A 13,374-nucleotide genomic window follows, 5' to 3' on the forward strand; every position below is an offset into this window, starting at 1 on the left:
CAGAGAGAGGGGAAGAGAGGAGAAACGGGAGAGCACGTGGCGAAAAGTCTGGTTAATTTCAAGGTTTAAGGGCAAAGGGACCTGGAAATATCTCAGAGTTTGTTAGAAGATTAATCCAGCTATTCAGCAGTGGAGGTGACGCCCTTTGCGCGGGCACGTGACTGTTCTTTCTGCTAATTAGATGGGGTAGGTGCTGGGTCTTGCATAAAGAAAATGTTTTCTACTTTGGTAGACATAAGCAGTCAAACAAGCTGTGTGTACGAATTCAAGTGACATCTTTTAATTCAAATTCTTGGCTTTCAAACCTGCAACAGATTCAAATCATTTTCCCTCCTCTTCTGTTGCTTTTCCTCCCACTAGTTCCCGCTTCTCTGTAGTTCTCTCCTCCCTCTCAGAAACTGCTGCTCGGCCCTCTGCATCGACTTCTAGTTTCTCTATAACTTTGACATATTTTCCTTCATTTAGAATGAGATTTAAGAACAAATTGAGTTTCTGATCTCAGTACACAGAAAATAACTAGGATAGAATGTATTTGTACTAAGGAAATTGGTACAGCATGTTTAGATGGAATTTTTAAATGTGAAAATAGTAAAGGCTTTTGGAGTTACTCTATTCTCTGCCTTCCATCAAACACGCACACATACACACACACACACACACACACACACACACACACCCCAAAACAAAACAAAATCCTGAAAGGCATTCCCATACCTTTGAAGTTTAGAGGGATCTCACACAGATTATTATGTTTTCTCTGTTTACCCCTCTGGGAAATGCTTGTTTTTAGACAAAGTGAATTCCAGTGAAATATCCTCCATGGGGAATCACAAAACTAGGACTAGGTTCCTTAGAGTTTAAAACAGTTCATTTTTTTTTATGATGTAGAAACTAGTAATCTGAAGACTTTTTTGTGTGATTATTTTTCAGTTTCAAAACTATGCCATGACGCCTCCTTGCTGGAGTATGGGTAGGGTCAGCTTATGTTTCTACATAGCTCTTGGTTAAACTGTATTTCACTTTATAAAGACATGTTAGATAGACCTGATATAAATAACTCAGAATGAGTTTCATTATCCATATTAAAAATTTAAGGCAAAACTTGCCCAGCTATTACCCGTAGCAGTAGTAATAATAGCAACCATTTAGTGACTGATGATTACACGCCAGGAACTGGAATACACACCTTACTTTTTATTCCATGTAATTCACATAATCAGGTTGAAACAACTTGTTTTCCTGATTTTATAAATAAGGTACATGTGCCTACACATTCACACACAGTGATTAACTGATTCTAGCCACCGCTGGCCCCATTTTTCCAGCCCCATCCATGCACGGCTCCTTTCTACCTGCTCAGTGACCTACATCCTTACTCCCAGATCCCAAAGATCACCTTGCTACTTTAATTCAGTTGATCCTTTCAGGAAATTCATCTCTCACATACCTCCATCCATCCAAATTCCTCCCAACTCAAGATGAAGAATTATCAACATCTTGTAGAAGTTAAAATGTCATTCTATAATCCTTTTTCCTCAAACTGTAATTGGAACTTAAAATTTAATAACTACATGCTGACATTTGACATTTATATTGTTTTCTAATTGTGTCATTTCCATACGTATTCTCTCTCAACTCTGTGAAGCTCTTCATGGAGAAGAGCCACGTGCTAACTAACACTTTTGGATCTTTGCACGTCACCTCCTAGGGTTGTTGTAGAGATCAGAAGTTGTTTATGGAAAGTGCTTAGAAGAGGAGCTGGCATCTAGTAAATCTGTGAACCATAATAGCAGGCATGGAACTGGTGCTTATAAATGCTGGATGATGGATTGTTTTAATGTAACTCATTCATTCAGTATTTATTCCTGTATCTATAGCTACTGACCATTGCTATAAGCATTTAAGCATTAGGAATATAGCAGGGAACAGAATAAAGAGACCCCTGCCCTCTAGATGTTGATCTTTCAGTGAGAAGAAACAGACCACAAACAATGAAATAAAGAAAAAGATCAATAGTGGAGAAGAAAAACAACCCTAGTGGTTTCAAAACACTGAATCACAAAGGTAACATTAAGAACTTGCCAGAGCAATCAGAGGGTGCCATTAGGATATTTCTATGAGATACAGAGATTAATAGGAATAGTAAGCTCATAATGGCCACAATAATAACAATAAAAACAAACAGTCACACAATACAGCTGAGGCTCTGAGGAGCATGAGCTCTGCCATCAACCTGCCTTCAACTCTCTGTGCCTTCCATTGCATGTGAATTTGGGGCTGTGGGAAAATTTGCACCACAAGGTTTGTCAGGAGAACTAAAGAGATCATATCTATAAAACACTTAATGCCTGGCACATATATGGTGCTCGGATAGCAACAAATTATTATTTCTGAGATGACAGTGTGCTGAGGGTTTTCGTAAATTAGTAGCTGTCAAATTTTTTAATGAATTTTCAAGTTTAAAAATTAAGTTGAGTTAAAACATATGGTAGGCAACTCAGATGGATTAGACATATCAGAAAGGCACAATATACATTACCAAGAAGTAAGTCATTTCACTACTAATCAGATCCAAACATATTTCAGTGTGTCATCATTTCTAGGATGCCACCTCAACTATTCACAGTAGCCAACAATTTCCCAGTTCATTATTTATATCACTTAATACATTTCCTGGTACTTCTCAGTTATTTCATGATTATAAACATCTCACTTAATTGCTATCCATAAATAAATGGAATTTGCTCTGTTCCCCTTACCCAGCCTCCAATTCTCGCCAGTAACCCATTCTTCCATGACTGTGTTCATGTCTTCACTTATCAAATAGTACTAAATACCTGCAAAGTGTAAAACAGTGTTCTTGATCTCAGTCACAGAGCAATATAAGACAAGGTTCATCCACTGGTACAGCTTGCATTCTGATTGGGGAGATATCAGTTAGAAAATACAAGGAAAGTGCATATATTGTATGTATATGCTATATAATATGTGTTACGAAGAAAGATCAGGCAGGGTAAGGAAAGATTGAATGAGGGATTACTATTTTTGGCGGGGCTCAGTAAAGGTCTCTCTAGTAGATGAGATCTGAGTAGAGACCTGGATTAAATGAAAGAGCAAGGCATGCAGCTATCTCAGGAAGAACATTCCAGGCAGCTGGTTTATGCTTGCTTTATTGGAAAAGCATCCAGTAATTTTCTGTGACTGGAGCTATGCAAGGACTGTGAAAGAATGCAGCAATGGATCACGGAAACCAAGAGACCAGGGTGCCTAGTTGACCTAGGGCCTTCAGGTGGGAGCCTCGGGATCCCATTTTGCAAACCCTGGTTTGCACTTGGTTTCCTGGCATAATTACTTTGAAGTCCCCCATCAGGAACAAAAGATGGCAAATTTTACGTGATAAAACTACTGTGAAACCAATGTGAGGACTTGGACTTCATTCTGAGTGAGATGGGAAACTATTTCAGGGTTTACATCTAAAGAATGATGTCATTTGACTTCACATGGAAAACAAAACAAAACTAAACTAAACTAAACTAAGCAAAGCCCCACTGTGAAGAAAAGATGGTAGGAGTCAGGAGCGTGAGAGGGCAGTGCGATGAATTCCACGTCACCAATGCTCCACACAAATGAATTCCACACAAACGCTCACATGACGCCGTGAGGCTGCTTTGGGATGTCTCTTTATGGGAACTTGTTTTTACTTAAGAAGAATCACATATCACATGCCAAGCTGGGCGTGGCAGCCCTCCAACCAGGCTTCTGCAACTCTGCAACTTAGAGAGACCCCGTCTCAAAATGAAAAATTAAAAGAGCATATAGGGATGTAGTTCAGTGCGGAGGTCCTGGGTTCAATCTACAGGACCAGGGGTGGCGGAATAATGCAATGAAATGAGCAAATTTAGATACTTAAGTTGGTCAAAAGGTTCAGGGCGTCTGAATTTATCACAGTTTTTAAAGATATCTTATTTTCATTAGTACATTTGTAATGCGTAAGGATTACATCCATGGTAAGGAGCTGATATGTGTACATAACACAATGTAATTCTTTTTGTGTCCTTTCCCTTTCCTTTCTTTCCCTGAACTTATTATAGTTTTAAATTACGTTTTCCCAAAATTGAGCTGTGAGACGGTATCAATATTTCTCCAATTATTATATACAGCTTTTCTTGGAAAATAGCTAAATAAAGAAATACATGAGCTAGGAAAAGGTCAAATATGTATAGACCAAAATTAAAATGAACAGTGTGTACAAGGCCAGTGACGATTTGGGCAAATGTTTTTTTGAATGAGAAAAATGTATACAACACTTCAAGCCAGAAAACATTTTTTTCATAAAAATCACTAAGAACTTTAATATGCAAATTTTAGCCTTAAAATTTTAAGTCACAAGGCTTCCTACCTGTGTTGAGCTGCATGTTTAGGGTCCAGCGAAACAGAGTTTTCTCTCTGATACAGCTCCTCCTGATGTAACGAAGCATCCTGAGAATTGGGCTCCAGAAGACAGGCAATGGTTACGAAAAGACAGGAGTTTTAGTCAACTCGATTTTGAGAAACTGGATTTCTTTTGTTTCTCCTTTCTGTTGCTAAACTCCAGTTGAGGCTGAGAATTTTCCATCTCAGAGTAATCCCAAGGGAGGCCTCAAGAGCAGCAGACATCTCAGCTGCTTGGGAAGCCAGCAGTGACACTGCAGAGGAGCGATCATCTATCCCAGCAGCTGTAAATTTTTTCCAAAGAAAGAATAATAATATAAAACTCAAGAACATAAAAATCAGATATCCCCAAATGGCATGGCTATTATTCAAAGTAGGCAGTGTAGAGTCAAAAAGAGAAAGCCACCTACTGTGCCACCCACCTGTAATCCAGCTGCTCAGAGGCTGAGGCTGGAGGATCATACGCTTGAGGCCGCCCTGAGCAACTTAGCAAGACTCTGTCTCAAAGTAATAAACGAAAAAGGGCTAGTCAAACACACTTGCCTAGCGTGCATGAGGCACTAGGTGTAAAAGTTTTAAAAGAAGGTTTTTCAATATGAAGTTTCAAGAAAGTCAAGAGATTCGTGTGTGTGTGCACACTCACGTGAACATACATGCACAGGTTGTCACAGATGATCAAGTGCTATTAGTCACGCTATGGGCTTTCTGGGCTGTACATGGGAGATGTTTCTTGTATCACCGAGAGTTCGATGGCTTCAATTTAATGACAAAAGCAAATTTTTAATATATTCTCCTGTGGGCTTTTTAAAAATTTAACTGAGTTTTTAAAAAGTAACTTTTTAAATTTTTTGCGACTCACATCCTCATTCCAAGCTAGCAAGCCTCATAAGAGTTCTGCTGAAGCCTTCGCTGTGGGAATCTGTTTTTGGTTAATAGATCTCTCAACTGGGTCATAAAAGCCACATAAAAGGCAATGATTACTGAGACTTTCCGGAAGGATAAAGAAGTTACTAACACCTGCAGGAAAAAAGATATTCACATGCACAGGCTTTTTAAGAAAAACAGGAAACAAGATGGGAGACCCTCACAGAAACCTGGAAATCAAAATGGAAACAAAAGTAGCAGGTCATTTTTACCCCACCCCACCTGACTCACACCGCCCTAGCCAACCGCTTTCCTATCACAGATTCCACCCTCAGAAAGGAAGGACTTCAAAAGCAAAGCCAGTCTGTTGTGGGGAGTTTAGATTCTGCTTCTGGGCACACCCCTGCTTTGAGCTTCCACAAGCAGGGACAGCTGATAGCCTCGGCTTCTGTGTACAGGACTTTAAGTCCCCTTCCTAGCACAATCCTCCTCAGATCCCTTGAGAACTGTAAAACACGCAGTCACTTAGTCTTGTTGGTTCTCTAAATGACCTCGTACTGCAGGCTTACAACCTGTACTATCCTCTCTGTCATAAGAATTGAAAAGTTGAGAAGAAATTAAGTAGATATTCGAGTTTATGAAGTGCATGAGACAAGAACCCAGCCACTTCCTTCTGGTCTCCTCTAATATTACAGAGCATTAACTCTGCTCTTTCGATGTTAAATCAAAAATTGTCCAGATGTCCATACATCCCATCACTAAGCTAGCCAACACTTCCCACCTCCTGGACAAGTCCTGAGTCTGAAAACAAACACCAGGAACTCTAAGACAAAAGAAACACAAATCTGTCTCTATTCTTAGTGTTCCCAATGGAAAAGACAAAATACACACATGAAGCGCTTTGACACTAATGCAGCACAGCTAGGAAGCATGCCAGACACAATACCTGACCACCCTAAACTTGAAGAAGGAGAGGTATAAATTGTTTTAAACTTTCAGAGGAGTCAGTTCGTGATCGGCTAGCTCCAAAGTAGAAACATCATGTTGGAGCAAATGTGATTAGTTCATTGTTGATAACATTTGGCTTTTTATGTCTTTGTTGATCTCATGGGTTAGGCCTATATTTTATATGTAAATTTACCACTGTATATACTATTTTGCTTGAAAATATACTGTAAATAATTGTTATTAGTCTCACAAATTTTCAGTTGCATCTCTATTTTCTCCTTCTATTTTTGTGCTATTTTCCTGCTGTTCATTCTTTTTTCTTGCATCTTTTCTTCTCTGGATCCTGTACAACTTCTGTTCTCTATGTGGTATAGTCAATACAGTCTATTCCTTTTACTCTTTCTGTTTTTCAATATTAACAAGCTCTATGCATGTAAACCTTTATGTTTAGCCCTATAAATCTACAGACATTTATAATTATCCATGGAGATTGTATTTATATATGCCATTAAAATATATTTTTTCAGTAGAAAAGAGCTGCTTCTATGCAACATTACTTTAAAAATTTCTTGATTAAAAAAACATTTTTAAAGTGATTCTGGAGGAATTATGGTTCAGGTAAAAAAATTAAATGTGATCAGCAGAATAGACTAACTAACTAGCCTGGAAATAGGTCTATGGACTTATAAACTCAATATAACTTCAAAGGAGTATCAGAAATCATTGGGAAAGACAGCTTATATTTGCTATTTGGAAAAAAATTGATCATATCAGCACTTCATATAATGCACCAAAAATTGCTTCTGGATATGAGTTTTGAAAACGAAATTGCACAAGAGGAACAAAATCTAAACCAAGGAAAATTCTCCTAATCACTAGGACAATAATTGCAGTATTTCTCATAAAAGTCTTTAATTTGCATTGAAAAAATTTGGCTTTAAAAGGCAGAAAATAAAGTTGAGTGGTGGTATGATCTTGTTCCATAAAATACAAAGGAAGTACACGAAATATTGAGTATATGCTGTCTGCATTGATGAATTCTGAGAAATCTGTACTGATCTAAAATATAAGTTCTATCTTTGTCTACAATGCAACTGTTCTTTAAAATAATATGTTCATATCATAAGTACTAAAGAGATCTGTATTTATTTATGAGCTCTAAATATTTTCTTAGAACAAAGCAACAATAAATGGGAAAAATGAAAGGGATAAATTCTAAAAATCCACTGGTTGATCTATTGTTCATAATTTGCAACATACAGTACTATCATTAAAGTATACATTAATTATTAGTGTATCATCCTATAGAAGCTTGTTTAATCCATAATGTATCTGAAGAAAGGAACCAATCCTATCTTAATCATTTTTGATGGGATAGTATATTCCTCTTCTAACGGATTCTAGGAAAGCCTGGTTCTGTTATGAGTACAGGACTTCTCCATAAATGCAACGGTTCCTATGTGTAGACAATTAGTAGAACTGGTGGTCTTCTTCTGAGAACATTTTAAACATGAGATTAAAAAGACAAGAGTATCAAGGATTGCAATTGACTCATTCACATTTTCTCCCAGATCCTTTATCTTCAGAGTTTTGGAACAAGGTTGTGAATACAAGGAATGATTTTTAAAATGATGTGAAAAACACAAAAACCATTGGAAAAGAAAGTAGAGATAGAAATCTTGAAGACATAAGGGTAGGCACAGAGTCCATGAACAAAAACTGAACTGCACAGGAAATACATCAGAGAATCAACAACTGGGTTCTCATCGTATTAAAAAGCTTTTGCTCCTCAAAGAAATCACCAACAGAGTGAAAAGAAAACTGACAGAGTAGAAAAAATTTTAACCAACCATACTTCAGACAAAGGACTTTTATCTAGAACATATAAAGAGCTGAAAAAAAACTCACCCCCCCCAAATTCAAAGACCCAATCCAAAAATGGGCGTTGGAGATGAATACACACTTCTCAGATGAAGAAATATAAATGGCAACCCAAAAATTCAAGGATGGATCACCATACACAAATCAATAAATGTAAGACACCACACTAACAAAGCCAAAGACAAAAGTCACATGATCATCTCATTAGATGCAGAAAAGCTTTTGATAAAATCCAATACTTGTTATGATAAAAACCCTACAGAAAATTGGAATTAAGTAGATAAAAGAGAGAAATAAAAAGAATAAGAATAGGAAAAGAAGAAGTTAAACTACCAGGTCTGTGTCTCCCTGGTGTGCTGCAGTGGGCGGGAACACCTAGCTGGCACAATTCAAACAGATTGTGGCCAACAGGGAAGGAAGCTGAGCCTCCTAAATACGCTTATATATAAGGAACAAAGAATATGGGAAGAGGGAGCAACAAGAAAGGGTCCTCGGCCCTCAATCCTGAGAAACATGCAATAGCAGACACGGCACCAATAGACATAAAGCGCTATCTCCAGAGCCTCATAGACAAGTTCAGGAATGAAGTTATTAATGACCTGAAGCAAGACATAAACAGAATAGTTAGAGAAATGCTAAGCACCACCCAAGAAAAAACAGATGGTGGAATGGAAGAACAGAAAAAGAGGGGAGAATTGTTTGATGGAGAAAATAGAGAAAGCATAGAATATGTGAAGCATGTTCAAAGAGATTACCAGGAAACTAAAACCTCTATTGAAAGCTGGCATAACAGCTTGAAAGAAACTAAGGATAGGTTATCTGAACTGGCAGGCAGATTTGTAATGTGGGAGCATGAAATGAAAAAACTTCTTAAAAATAACAAGAAAACAAACAGCAATAATACAAAGGCTAGAAGATAAGAGGATCTATAATTTAAGAATTAAGAACATAAAAGAAGAAGTAGGGACACAAACAAATGGACTACAAAAGCTATTCACAGAAATAATCCAGGAGAATTTCCCTAATTTAGCATAAGGTAAAAATACTCAGATGTATGAGGCATACAGGACCCCAGCCACCTACAACCCAAACAGAGCTACACCCGGGCATATAATAATCAAATTCCAGAAATCCAATATAAGAACAGAATATTAAAAGCCATCAGAGACAAGAAACAGATTACTTACAAGGGAACACCCATCAGAATTACAGTAGACTTCTCGACACAAACCATCAAATCACGAAGAGTGGGGGGGGAATAATTCAAGCTTTGAAAGATAATAACCTCCAGCCAAGATTGATATATCCTGCACAACTATCTCTAGAAATTGATGAAAAAACAAGGTGCTTCCAGGATAAAGAGGAACTAGGGGAATTTGCAACCACCAATTCAACTCTACAGAGAATACTGCAGGATAGTCTAAAAAAGCAAAATACCAAGATTTCAGAAACAGTGGCAGAGAGGCCACAATGAATGGAGCAGAAAGCGAAATGAACAAGACAAATTGACAACAAACGACAGAAAAAGATCTCAACAGAAATGAGCAGAGAAGATTGGATAGTAGAAACAGCTATTTTGGAGAAAATAAGACATTATAATAGCTAGTGCTGATTTAGTAGCATCTTGTTTTGAAGTCCCATCAAGCTTATATTCTTCTGTCACCATCGGTCTTAACAGGTTGTATCTTATTGTATTTTATTATATGTGATAATATAAGCAAAAACTTTTATAGACAAGGAGATTATACAGAAACCATTGTTCATTTTCTGATAGTTGGTTCTAAATACCCTGTAATAATGTCATTCTCTTGAATGGTTTTACATTGTCTTGATATGTTTGGTGCTACAGTATACGAAGTTATACTCAAAGATTTCAAGGAAAGAGACACTATGGTAACTACTTTTATGTCATGATATCTTGTGGTGAAACACTATTTTGTTTAAATGGTTATGCTTTGACCTGTGCTGTTTTTTTTGTTATGCCCTTTTTTGTCTCAATCTCCTTTTTTTTAATTATTTACTTTTTTATTTTTATCTTTTTAATTAAGGGAAAAATAAATAAAAAATAGCAGGATACATTATAGTAACCCACTTTGGTTTCCCATTAACTTGATTTGAAACCCTATATTGCCCTCACCATCTTGTTTTGACTGATTTTCCTCTATTCTGCTTTTCTTGATAGTACCAAGTTTGAAAGTATAGGCAACAACTGTGAAGACAGTAAGATTCATTATGACGCCCATTCTGGTTGACTATTATCTTCTTTTAAAGTCCTGTAATGTCTCCAATGTTTTGGTTTTATTCTTTACTGTTTTGTTCAATTTTATTATAACTGATGATATAGGCAATTCTTTTTAAGATAACAAGAGGCAGTATAGTAACCATTGTTGATCACCTTGTATTTTGTTTTTACATTATCTATTATGCCCATCCTTTTGATTTGACTGACTCTCTTCTATTATGCCACATTTGGTTTTACTCTCTTCAAAAAAAAGTAATAAGAACTGCAGGAGTAATAAAACCCAAAATGTGTAATTGTCATTGTGCAAAAGAAAAGAAAAGAAAGTGCTTTAAAGGTTATAACTGCATATATATTTACGTGTATAAGATAGGTAACCATATTACTGAGTTTTGTTGGATCATTGAACAAAACTATTTGCAGTCTCATTGTTTGAAAGTCCACTTTATATGCTTTAATTTTGTAACTTGAACAAATATTTCTAAGATATATGTAATCTATTAATTAGTGATTTCCTACTGTTTATTCTTTCTGAAATTCTGTGTAACTTGTACCCTTTTTCTGTTTTTTCCTTTTTCTCCTTAAATAAAATTTAAAAAAAAGAAATCACCAACAGAATGAAAAGAAAACTCACAGAATTGGAAAATGTTTTAGTCTACTGTCTCTCTCTCTTTTTTTTTTTTTTTGTCTTTCTCGTTTTTTTTATCGGTACCAGGGATCGAACTCACAACTGCCTGCTTGCAAGGCAGGCGCTTATGCCACTGAGCTAAATCTCCAGCCCCTAGCCTACTGTCTCTCAAACAAAGACTTCATATCTAGAACATAGAAAGAATTGAAAAACATCAGCCCTCTCAAATACAAAGACCCAATCCAAAAATGGGCATCTGAGATGAACATGTACTTCTCAGATGAAGAAATACAAATGGCATACAAATGCATAAAGAAATGTTCAACATCACTGGTCATTTGAAAAATACAAATTAAAACAGCACTGGTCATTCAAGAAATACAAATTAAAACTACACTGAGATTGCGTATCACTCCAGAAGGAATGGTTACCATCAAGAAATCAACCAATAACAAACGTTGGAGGGACTGTGGCTAAAAAGGAACACTTCTCCACTGTTGGTGGGAGTGTAGACTGGTATTACCACTGTGAAAATCAGTGTGGAGATTCCTCAAAAAACCAGAATTAGAGGTCCCATTCAATCTAAGTATCCCCTTCTGAACATTTTCCCAGAACTGAAAGCATCATGCCACAGAGATATATGTGCACCCATGTTTATAGCAGCATAATTTATAATTGCTAAGTCTTGGAAACAACCCAAATGACCATCAATTGAGGAATGGATTAAAAAGATGTGGTATTTTTATATAATGAAGTACTGTTCAGCCATAAAGAAGAGTAAACTTGAGGCTTTTATAGGTAAATGGATGCAACTTGACACCATACTCTAAGTGAAATAAATCAAACACATACTTTTAAATAGTCTCTCTAGTGTAAAAAAAAAGAGTAGTAAGATTTAAAATGTACAATAGATACTGTGAAAATGAAAGGGAAAGAAAGTGCTCAAAAGGAAAGAAAAACTAGGATAGAGGAAAGGAGAAAAAGAAAGAAGGGAAAAGTATATAGTTGTATATGTGTTTGTATATATATATATATATATATATATATATGAGATAAATAACTATACTACTAATCTCTGTAAGTTCACCAAGAATAGTTTGTGCTCTCAATATTTGATCATTTTTCTTGCCTAAATCTAACAACCTGAGCAACTACTTTTAAGAATAACAATATGCAATATATTAACTAGTGTTAATTTCCTATTTTTGAAATTCTGTATCAATTTTATATTTTTTAAAGAAATACAAATGGCAAATAAATACATGAAAAAACTGTTCAACATCATAGGCCATTTGAGAAATGCAAATTAAAACAGCACTGGAATTTCATTTCACTCCGGAAAGAATGGCCAACATCAAGACATCAACCTGTAACAAATGTTGGCAGGACTGTGGGGAAAAAGGAATGCTTCTCCACTGTTGGTGCAAGTGTAGACTGTTAAAACTACTGTGGAAATCAGTGTAGAGATTCCTCAAAAGACTAGGATTAGAGGTCCCATTCGACTCAGCTATTCCACTTCTGGGTATTTTGCCAGATTAATTAAGAACATCATACCACAGAAATATACATGCACCCATGTTTATAGCAGCACAATTTGTAATAGTGAAGTCTTGGAAACAATGACAGAGGAATGGATTAAAAAGATGTGGTATTTTTATATAACGGAGTACTGCTCAGCTATAAAGAATAAACTCAAGGCTTTAATAGGTAGATAGATGCAACTACAGTCCATACTTGTAAGTGAAATAAACCAGATGAACACATATGTAAATATTGTATTGTCTCCTTAGGGTAAGAAACTTAAAATGTAAATAAAACTCAAAATGTACAATAGATACTGTGAAAGAGAAAGAAATAGCTCAAAAGTAAAGAACCTAAAAATAAAAGAATGGGTGAAAAGATTTAAAAAGGGGAAAAAATATATATAGAGAGAAGATAACAAATAATTATACTGCTTTTAGTTCATTAAAAGAAAGTTTGTGCTTATATTGTTTATACCTGTATTTTGTAATCTGGGCAACTATTTTGAAGATAACAATATAAAATATATTAGTCATTGTCTATTATCTTGTTTTTGAAATTTTGTATCTGTTTTCTCTTTAAAATAAAATTTAAAAAAGATGGTGCTTGAAATGTAAAGGTTTTTTTGTTTTGTTTTACAGTGAAGACACTCTGCCATTCAACTCCATCCCAATATAAGTGCCCTTGCTTTGAACACATTTATCCCCTCCTACTTGTCACTTTCTGAAGCACTTCGGGAAATTCTCTTTCATGCCTTTTGCAATGTGTGTTAAAAAATACAGTGCATGCTTCTGCCAAATGTCAGTCAATGGAAAAGCAAGACTGTAAAATCATTTTGTGTGTTCTCACCCACTTTATTCAC

General features: G+C 36.0%; 1 protein-coding gene across 1 annotated transcript in view; it reads right to left on the reverse strand.

Annotated features, from left to right (window-relative positions):
• Ccdc141 (coiled-coil domain containing 141) overlaps window positions 1-4,586 on the reverse strand; it is a 224,298-nt gene extending 219,712 nt beyond the window's left edge. Inside the window, exon 1 of the mRNA XM_063259378.1 lies at window positions 4,400-4,586. The gene's annotated coding sequence lies outside the window, so the exon portion shown is untranslated. The remainder of the gene's footprint in view (window positions 1-4,399) is intronic.
• Between the last annotated feature and the right edge of the window lie 8,788 nt (window positions 4,587-13,374).

Source organism: Cavia porcellus, unplaced genomic scaffold (assembly GCF_034190915.1).
Source record: "Cavia porcellus strain 051 isolate PalLab524CR breed Dunkin Hartley unplaced genomic scaffold, mCavPor4.1 scaffold_12, whole genome shotgun sequence".
Lineage (NCBI taxonomy): Eukaryota > Metazoa > Chordata > Mammalia > Rodentia > Caviidae > Cavia > Cavia porcellus.